The sequence below is a fragment of the Poecilia formosa genome, unplaced genomic scaffold (assembly GCF_000485575.1).
Source record: "Poecilia formosa unplaced genomic scaffold, Poecilia_formosa-5.1.2 Scaffold264, whole genome shotgun sequence".
Lineage (NCBI taxonomy): Eukaryota > Metazoa > Chordata > Actinopteri > Cyprinodontiformes > Poeciliidae > Poecilia > Poecilia formosa.
The window spans coordinates 146,834-157,919 of NW_006800203.1; the positions used below are offsets into that span (position 1 = coordinate 146,834).

General features: G+C 39.0%; 1 long non-coding RNA gene across 1 annotated transcript; it reads right to left on the reverse strand.

Moving 5' to 3' along the window:
* Positions 1–3,747: 3,747 nt before the first annotated feature.
* LOC107838487 (uncharacterized) lies at positions 3,748–5,008 on the reverse strand. Its single transcript, XR_001664563.1, has 2 exons — positions 4,829–5,008; positions 3,748–4,129 (listed from the first exon to the last, which is right to left on the reverse strand). It is a non-coding gene; the product is annotated as an uncharacterized LOC107838487 (long non-coding RNA).
* Between the last annotated feature and the right edge of the window lie 6,078 nt (positions 5,009–11,086).

Genomic DNA, 11,086 nt, shown 5'->3' on the forward strand with positions numbered 1-11,086 from the left:
TGTGACAGTTTTAAACAGGCAGGTTGAGAGGCTGTTTTACCTGTGCACTGGTGTAGGCAGAGTTTAGCTGAAACCCCAAAAATGTCAGTTACGAAACAAATGTTGAAACCAGCTGAAAGTGACATTTTTGAAAATACAAGTTAATAATAATGAGAAAGTGAAAAGGGTATTTAGAAGAACAAAAGTGTTGAATTCAAAGTGGCATGTTTCCAACAGATTGACAAGACTCTTACTCACTGAGAAATGTATGCTGAATACACACCAACCTTGTTTAGTCCATTTGTCTAGGAAGTCTGGTTCAGTTGTGGAGGTGTGAATGAGTAATCAAACTCTGATGAACAAAGCAGTGAACTCAGTCTGCCTACAAACTAAAGGTTTTGGTTCAGCTGAAGTGATCTCTGGTGTAGTTTGAGTGCATACTTGAACGCCAAGTGAACTGGAGACTGCTCCAAAAGCAGGAAGTGGACTACAGCGCTGGACATAAGTACAACCAAAACAAACATGCTAGCTAGCTATGGCTAGCTACATTTTTTCTTGCATTTCATGCAGAAGGAATTTGTCTTCTTCAGAGGTTTTGTGTTGTTTCCTTTGGTGGTTTTTAGTGCAGTGCCCCCACAGGTGAGATGGAAAGCAGGTTTCTCTAAAGGTTTGATCTGTTTGAAACAATGCTCTGTGAAACAAACTGCACCAGCTGCTGTTTAAGCCCCTGATTGAACTGGGTCTAACCGACTGTCAGGTGTGGAAACACCCATAGAAACAGAAACAGCTCCAAAAGAGTTTATGTCAAACATGATCAAACATGACAATATCACAACTTGACACATCCACCTTCTCTCTCTGAAAACAACCACTTGTATGGAAGTGATGACCGGATGGTGCACTGAGCCAGGTGGGTTCAGACACTGCACCATGACAACCGGTACATTTCTGTGTCTGCATTCCTGTTCATGTGTGACAAAAGCAAAAAATCTAAACAGAGACAGAAACCTTTTGACTCTCGTTTCACTCCAATGTGGATCTCAGGAGGAACGTGGGGGCTTTGTGTTTTCACTCTTAACCGTAAACCACCTGACTTAGGTGAGATTCCACCACGCCACCTCAGCCCTCCCCTCACCCACATGTTATGTATTTGTGTTTCTGCTGACAAAGTGACATGCACTTGTGTTGACCTTTGAGCAGCTGCCAGCTTGTTGCTGCCTCATGCTAACAAACTGTATGAGTAAGAGGTGAAGTATGTGTGTGTGTTAATGGTGAGATGAGGACCTTGTTTGCCTGATGCTCTGACATTGGGAAGTGATGAGGCTAATGCAATAGCACAGAATAAAATGCCTTATCCAGTCTATTTGCTATATGACACTTTTTGCTTTTTATACACTGCCAGTTAAAAAAAAAACATAATATATGCACAAGCATATGGAGGCCTTTAATAAGCACCACTTCCCTGGGGTCAGTTCTACTCACACCACTGTGAGGTTATGCTATCAAAGTATTTTCCTTTAGCCAGGTGATACTGACTGTAGGAGATAGGATGAGGATATAGACCAACATTTTCAGGATTTTCTTTTCATTTTTTTGTGCAGACAGAGGGGTGGAATGGCACTAACAACCATCTACATGTCTACATGTCTAGCAGAGACCTTTAGATTGGAAGAATATTTGGTAAAATTACATTTGAACTGTCTGACTTGGACCTTGTGCTGAACATTCTTCCACACAGTTCTTACAAAAGTTTTCTGGAGTTCTTACCCATTCCTCCTGACAGTACTAATGGAACCGAGTCAGGCTTGTAGACATTTTCTCACACATTTTTAAATTCTGCTCAGAAATGTTGTGGGAGATTAAGCCCAGGGCTTTGTGATGGCAACTCTGAAACATTAATTTTGCTGTCAGTTTGTATCGAAGTGTGTGGTATCTTCAAGGTTGCTGTCCGTTTGGAAGACTATGGCGCATGTCCTGAGATGTTGCTTCTATATTTTCCACATAATGTTCTTTCCTCATGGTTTTATTTTATGAAGTGCGCTCATCCCTGCTGCAACAGAACAGTACAACATGTTAGGATAGAGTTATCAGGCTTGTAAGATTCCTCTGTTCATCTACAAATGTAACATCAGTCTTCACATTCAAACCCCTCAATTTTAGCTTCATCAGACCACAGAACATCTCAGACATTAAGGTCTGACTACATTTCCAAACTGTAACTTTTTGTGTTGCTCAGGAGTAATGACTTCTTCTTGAGCCTCCTTTTAGCCTATGCCTTTACAGGATGCGTTTCATGTTAAGATGCTTAAGTCAGCATCTTCACAAGGTCATGAACAGGGTGATGGCAAATATGAAATACTTTTCATATTTGTTTTTCCTGCTTAGTATTCATCTGCTCCAGAACTATAAAATGTTTCAACTCCTATTTGCGTAGTAATGCTGCCAATAGTGAATTAGTTTAGTGTATTGGAATGCCAGCAGGTGGGTAACTTTCCTCTTTAGTCCTGTTGAAGCAGCAGTGATGTATGACACTCACACCACTTTTACATTCTGGCTAAATGTTTTGATAGATGGTAAATGAGTTGAATTCAAATCAAAACTTTATGGTCAAATATTTACACTAGAAATACATTTATCCAGTCACACTCACATTCAGACACCTATTCTTAACTCAGGGTTAAGTCCCTTGCCCAGGGACTCTTCGGGTTGCAACAGGAGGAATCTGGAATCAAACTAACAACTGTGCAATTGCAAGATGTCTACTCTGGCCGGTGGGTAGATGTCTCAGTGGCCAGAGGCATAAGGAGGCACAGCTGCCCCAAGTATTTAGACACCTGTAAACCAAGCGCGTAAATCCCATCTCATTTTTTGGGGGGGGACCAAAAACTGGGAAATATTTTAAGAGCAATTTTGGGGAGAGGGGTTCGGCAAAGTTACAGTAAAATGTAACATAAAATGTGGTTTAATTTTTTGTGTGTGGTCAAGCTGCACCACCAAAAATGACAAGTAGCAATGAATGACAAAAGTGTTTTTCTCAGTAAACAACCTGTTGAGACCCATAGAAATCAAACTAAGATTCAAATGTTGCTTAGATGAGTTTGGTTCAGAGTCAAAGATCTAATCTCTGCTATACCTTTACAAAAACTTAAGCCTCTAAATAAAAACAAGTTTTAATAAGTAACTCCACTTAATAAAATTCCTCATAAATATTGATTTATTGCAGTGGTTCTCAATGTTCTCATGTGTTATTTAAATTATAACTTAAGTTGCTTTAAACGTTTGTCTTTTTAGGGGGGGGCATGTTAAAACCTATAAATATGTAGGAATTGAATGTTTGAGAAGTATCATAACTTAAACTTAAAGGTCAACATCAGAGTTTTCTAGAAAAATATTCATATTTTATTTTGTGGTTTCAAATGCTCTACGTTGAAGATGGTAAGAAATAAAGGCATACTTTATTTCTTTTTTTTACTGTCAGCTGCAATAGTTCCTCTGCTCTCGGCTCCGTACTAACGCTCAGCTCACTCCCGTTTCAAACTCTTCTTATTAAAGTAAGAGTTAGAGAGCTAAATATAATTGAAACATTGGCTACCTTCAACAGAAAAAAGAGCTAAGCCTATGAAAGCAATGTAGCAGTTAAGCTAGTTTTGATTTCTAAGTGTAACGCTAATTAAGGCTAGGTGCCTGACTACAGCCAAATATAATAATAGGCACTCAAATAGGTTCGACTATGGAGCCCGTGTGTGTGAATAAAACACAGACAGAAAGTAAATTGAAGTTATTGTATTCAAGCTTGTGTTTTTTTTTCATATATTTAGGAAGATATGCAATAATAATAATGATATTTATAATAACAGTGATTTGCTATGAATATAACCAAAAGACACAACCAGGAAAAAAACAAAACGACAACAAAAACAATAAACCCTGATGACACCCAAGAGTTTTTTTCTATTTTGAGTCCATTTGTGAGTCCAGGGTGATTAATGGTCCATCAATCAATTATCTGACTGTTTTTTTGTCCATGATCCAGTGCAAATAGATCCAGAATGAGAAAGTAGCTTGGTTCATTTAACTCCTACAGTAAAGCTGCGGTGATCCTTAGCTCGCCATCCTGGGTTGACACAGGGGGTGGAAAAAAAACCCTGACCTAAACAAGGTCATAAATATAAATAAAACAAATTAGCTTTCACATTCAAACAGGGTTAAACTATTATCCAAAATAACTAAACATTCAAAAATTAAAAAAATTATAGCTATATTCCATAGAGTATTTCTCAGGAATCTTTGAAATGAATTTCAAATTAAAGATCGCGATCAAGTTTACAGATTCAAATTAAAGTTAGATCCAAATTAAAGTTACAAATCAAGGGTACAGATCAAATGAAAGTTAGATCCAAATTAAAGTTACAAATCAAGGGTACAGATCAAATTAAAGTTGGATTCAAATTAAAGTGCACTTTCAAGTTATACCCAAGTTTAATTGGCAGCAGTGTCAATTAAACTTAATCGACTTCTGTATTATTTCAAACAATTGTTTTCCTATTTTTCTTTTGTTTCGTTGCGCAGCTCAAAAAAAAATTAACCAAACCCAGATTTCTATAGGCCGTCAACAAAATAAATGAGAAGTAACTAAAACTATCCTAAAAGGACAAATTTACAAAAATCAAAAGGCCTATTTAATATTTTGACAATATATAATCTATTCGGCCACAAAATTAACAAAAAACGAATGACCTTTTAGTCAATAACACCAATTTTCAACCATTAACACATAAATTGAGTGGGTGTGTCGCCACCGCATTTCTATTAAAAAGAAAACCTAAAGTACTTAAAACAAACCACTCACCGTCGAGCGGTAGATAGAAAACACCCAATTAAATCCTTAGGCTGTGTTGTTAAGCCTCGATCCAGCCGTATTCTTCCAAACGTTTAGAAGACGCCAAGACGAGCAGTTAGCCACAGCGACAGCAGCACACAGCAATGGAGATCCGAGTTAACCTATGACCCGGAACTTAAAGTGGGCCGTCACTTTGACCCGCCAAAATAAAATATGATTATTTTGTGCCGGTTACATAAGGCATAAGGTGGCAGTTTATCATGATTCAGCCAAAGTAATGAAATAATGAACTGTTTATTGGCAATAAACAGTTGACAATAAACAGTCAACCCCGCGGGTTGACAGTTGTGTAAACAACACAAGGGAAACTGTTCTGTTTTTGGCATAACTGGAGTTTCCATCTGGCATCGTACTGCATGATGGATTTATCACTTTTTGAATATTTATACTTAGAATTAGATTTAATAAAATTTCATCCATCAGTTTATGTTTAGGATTACAGAATTCTTGTTAATGTTTATTAACATACTGTTTATATTATGAATATGAAGAAAAAATATAATGTTCAAACTTCTGAAATCCTTTTGAAATAATACCATTTTTATAGCAGCATGTGTCGCCTTGGCAATCAGAATTTGTACGCTGTGTGGCGTGGGTGTGTGTATGTGTGTGTGGCTGCAGAGTTCTGGTGAGCGGGTTTGGAGTAGGACAGTGCGACAGCCTGTTATTACAGCCCATGTGACTGACAGTGTGTGGGCGAGGAGGTAATTGCTGAAGTATGCCTGTGGTGACGAGGGCCTTCAGGGGAGCGGATGTTGAGCAGACTGAGGCATGCAGACAGCACAGGCAGCCCAGAACTGATGACTCATCTCTCACACCCCTTTCACTCCTGTTTGTTTACTTCCAATCCATCGCTAAGCGGAGTCAGAGCACTGACAGACAGGCGACTGTCACCTGGTGATCGGGCCGTCTTAAAGGATTTCACCTGTTTAGACTTCAGGACAAGCAGCTTAGTTAGATCCTCGTCTCTTCCCTGTGTAAACAGCCTGCAGAACCGGTGGGCTGGAAACGTCTGTTTACTCACCTGAAGAGGGCATGCCTTTTATTTGTTTTATCAATTTGTGTATTGATTTAGAAAGAATAAATAAATTCATCTCCATTGAATAAAACTAGATTTTGATTCAATAGCATATTTGGAAACAGTAAAATGGACCTTGTGCAGGTAAGATGGGGTTGAATACATTCCTGTGTATGTCATGTGTTGGTTTTTGGCTGCACCACAATTGAAGTTAAGCATATAAAAAATAAGAGTGAGAAAAGAACATCAATCTTTGAATATTTTATTTAATCTTAAGAAGCATCTTAATGATTACAGAAAGGTGGGATACATTTTGTGCTCTTAAAATGTCCCTGGAATTTCTCACATAATCTCCAACCCTCTGTGTCTGTTTGTATGAAATATGTCACCAGAGTCTGATTTCTTAACCAGTCATGTCCAAAACTTTTAAAGGAACTTTTAGATGCTGTTGGAAAGCAAAATGACCACAGGAGAGAAATTTGTGGAACCAAAATGACAAAAGAATGATGTGAGGTGAGAAAAAGATTTTCAAGTTTGATCATTCTTCCACCCCATGAATACTATTTTCATTTAGATTAAATATTATTTGCACAAAAATACTGTTATATAAATAAAGCCATAAATTACTCATTAACTTGTTGTTCACCATAATCACTTATGTTGTGTTTTTGCAGACCAGAGAGGCATTCTGTGAACACAATCTGACTTGTGAGACTCCGTCATTAACTGTTATATTTGCTGCTGTGGTTAAACTTAGGGCTCAGATTTACAGAGCAGTTGCCAAACCTCAGCAGCCAGTAGCCAGTAAACAAAGGCTTCCTCTCTGGACACTTGTCCCTCGGATTTGTACGGCTTTTTTCTGCTTGTGGAAAACTATGATGGTTGTGTTTATGTGGCAAGAAACTGGCTTCCCTCCCGTATGAACTCTGTAGCTCACCGCCCACATACATGCTTGCACGTACACTACTGCACACATGACTAACACACAATGACAGCTTGTCAAATATGGAGGTTTAGGCTTTTTACCTTTCAATCTGTGAGATATGCGGAGAGCTCCAAGCAGCTCAGTCTGTCTGAGGGATCCTGAGCTAAGCCGGAGGCAGGGATTGACCCTGCAGCTTCTTCCACTCTGCCAACCCAAACATGAACTGCTAAGAACAGCCTCAGTAAGGTGTCTTCCTTCACCTCTCTTGCTTTAGCAGCTGCTCTTATACCTCTAGCGGATATTCACAGCCCAAGTGTCTTTTGGTTTGTTTATTTTTCACGCAATCAGGTATTGTTTGAACAATTTTAAAGTGTTGAAATTTTTCCAAAGAAATATGGATGAACAGGAAAATAAATTCCATTCCATAGTGCTTAATAAGTGTCGTCTTAATGTACTTTATAAGATCAACAGACTAAATCCACACAGAAACACTGAATCCAAACACAAGCAGATGCAAAATGATTTACATCTATTCTAATTCAGTCAAATTCACTTAACAACACTTACTGACAAAGTTTTCAATCTGTAGTGACTGCAGTTAGCCAACAATACATCATGCATGCACTTGGTAACGGTAGGAAGTTAAAAACAGTTATATCTCAGAAAGAAGCCTTCAGCAGAATATGTCTCACTGCAAGCAGACATCTGTATAGGGGTCTTTATTATAGAAAAAAAGTTGATAAAAGGAACACAAATGTAAAATATTCCTGAAATATGTGTGTATGAGGGGCTGCACAGTAGTGCAGTTGGGGTAGAGCTGTTGCCTTGCAACATGAAGGTTCTGGGTTCAATTCCCAGCCCGGGCTCTTTCTGCATGGAGTTTGCATACATGCTCTCCCTGTGCATGTGTGGGTTCTCTCTGGCTTCCCCCCACAGTCCAAAAACATGACTGTCAGGTTAATTGGCCTCTCCAAATTCTCCTTAGGTGTGTGTGTGCATGGTTGTTTGCTCTGTCTGTCTCTGTGTGTTGCCCTGCAACACACACAGGATGTCAACCTGTCCAGGGTGTACCCTGCCTCTCGCCCAGAACGTTAGCTAGAGATAGGCGCCAGCAACCCTCCCGACCCCACTAAGGGACAAGGGTGTACAGAAAATGGATGGATGGATGTTTGTATGAAACATGTCACTAGAGTCTAATTTCTTAACCAGTCATGTCCCAAAACTTTTGTAGAAACTTTTAGATGCTCTCCCCTAACGACTGTCCGAAAGTAAAATGACCTCAGGGGATAAATATATGGAAGCAAAATGACAAAAGAATAATGTGATCATTCTTCCACCTCATAAATACTATTTCCATTAAGATTAAATATTATTTATGTACACATAGCGACAGAATTAATTGCAGTTTTGCTTATCACACTATTTTAATCTGCATGTTTAGAACCTCTGCGCATCATCTGCATTGTAATGGGGTGTTATTATAATGCAGTAAGAATAGAACCTGCTTTTAAAGTACAGAGTTTGCATCCCTCAACATGACCTGTGAACTTCACACAGCCTTCACCTCTTTACATCATCAGCCATTTTCACCCTGGATCTGTTCAGCTCTCCCCATTTATGTTTTATTGTATTAAAATATATTTTTTAACAAAACCAGGACACTAACTCTTTAATGAGCCACAAACCACTGAAATTCTGACTGCAAAAGAGGAAGAAATGACAGAAAGCAGTAAACCTCATGAAGCACCAGTCAGTCATTTTGAATTCTATGGGAATGTTCAGTACATGAACTGAATGATGCTCACAGGCTGCAGAATAGCGATGTGATTTTCATTAGAAATTATTCAGTCATGTGAGAAAAGAAAACCGCCAAAAGAAGAAGAATCCTGAAGTAGATGGTGTGTCCAAAAGTTAGCCAGTGAATAACCATGATAATTATTTTCAGATAGAACAAAACTGATTTAGACTAATTTAGAAGATTCTTCATAAAATGCATGTTGGACATTTACCACATGTTCCTGGAAAATGAACCCTTAATAACTTTATTCATTCCAGACATATAAGTGCTATATACAAGTAATGCTTAAAGGACTAAAATGAAGTGGGTGTTACAATATGCGTGTTTGCAGTGGCACACTCATGTTGTGAATTGCGATTTAAAACATCGCAGATCAATATTGATTCACAGAAATCTGAACTAACATTTTGATTACACTACATTTTCTAACATATTTATGCTGACATAGAATATTGGGCCCATAAAGTTCAAAATGGCAACTAAGTTATTATACAGTAATAATAATATATTACCAGATGTGTACCATACTTTGGTGAAGTTTGATGTGCAGGAAGAAGAGCTTCCCCTCAACAGTTAATTACCATAGCAACCAGAATCCAAGTGACCATCAAATGTTCTGATTCAATCTACTCACATAAAATCAACTAGTTTGCATTCGACAGGAAATACTGCCCCTAAAATAGAACAAATCTTCACAGAGATCCAACAGCCAGTGTTGTGGTACTCGAAGTTGGTCTAGGTCTCGAGACCGGTCTTAAGACCATTTTTTGATGGTCTCGGTCTCGTCTCGGACTCAACCGCATTTGGTCTCGGTCTTGTCTCGGTCTCGAGCTCTGAGGACTCGGCATTTTATTTCAAGACAAGTCGAGACCGCAACTGTGAAAATATCACTAAACGTACATCATACTGTCCTGTTTATTTATTAACATCTTTGTTTTCAGTGGATGCAAAACGCACCGATTAAAATCCAAGCAACTACGTGTTACTCCCCCCTCCACTTCCCCTCCCCACCTTTCACTCGCGCGCGGCGCTCCAGGACATGCGCAGTGGTTTTCTCTCAGCGGCAGAAAATGTTTGTCTAATCGTCAGTAATATAATAGCGCTGCAAAAATAGTAAGAAATCCGATGGCCACAGCTAACTCAACATCGCTTCACTTTCACAGACGGTGGGGATTACGTCTAACTTTTTTCGTCACTTAGAAAAGTAGCTCAAAGAAGGTAAGCTCCGTTAACGTGATGTTAGCAAAGCTAGCTGCAGAGACACATAAGAATTTGTGATGAAAAAAAGTCACTCACTGCCCGAATTATTGTGCGGAGGTGTTGACTGACTTGTCGCATATCTGGGACAACGCTATGTCCAAAAGTCTGCAATATAGTGAGGTGACATTCAGAAACAGTCAATTCTTCTCCACGGCTCTTTACTTATTAGATAGGACTGGAGTGTCACTCACTGAGAGCTATCAGATTACCATACGCTGTCAGAATAGCAAACATGCAGTGAGTACCATGCCTGCGCATGCGCATTAAGAAGCCCGACCGTCAGAGGAGTTGTCAGTTCACCATACGCAGCAAGTTATGACGAAAATAAGTCATTAAATTGTTTATAATATGACATAACATGATAACTAGATATCATATTATGTCATAACATAATATGATATGTTATATTATGTTGTGACATAATATAACATATTGAAACCACGCATGGTTTCAACATGCGTGGTTTCAACCACGACAACATGCGTTGTCGTGGTTTCAAAGTGTATTTAAAGCAGGTCTGGCTGCAGCTGGATGCCATACAACTGTTAATAACCAAGTGTATGATGATCTATGTCATGCAGCTGTAATGTCTGCCATGGTGTCAGACTACCTGGCTTCATGTACTGGGAGAGAGAGTGAAAACAGTCACGATGAGCGCCTTCTGTTTGGTTACTTCTTGCTTGTTGCTCATTGGTCAGTGTTCATAGTTGAGCGTTATTTACCGTCAGGGCATTGCCTCAATTGCTATGTTTAATGGTGCAGACAGTGGTGGTCTCTTACATGAGCAATATGGGCAAATGCCCAGGGTGTTATGTTTTTAGGGTTGGCACGAGACCATCACACATTGTAGCACAGAAATGGAATATTTAATATTGGTAAAATGCATTAAGTATTTAATATCTAGGTGTTTTAATGGGAATATGGATCTTTCAGATTATTTTGAGAAGCAATTTTGATCATATTTTACATTTTATTGTGTCATGCAGCTCGGGCCGCTGGTCTTGGTCTTGTCTCGGTCTCGGGTTAGGTGGTCTTGAACACAACACTGCCAACAGCCATCATCTATGGAAACCAGTCAGGTTCTCAGCCAACATGGAGGCCTGTTCATGACTCAACTCACAGCTCAACGCAACTTATGGATTCAACTGCAAAGGCATCAGGCTACTGCCTTGTCCCCTCATCAAGCTCCATCTGTTATTCTGATGA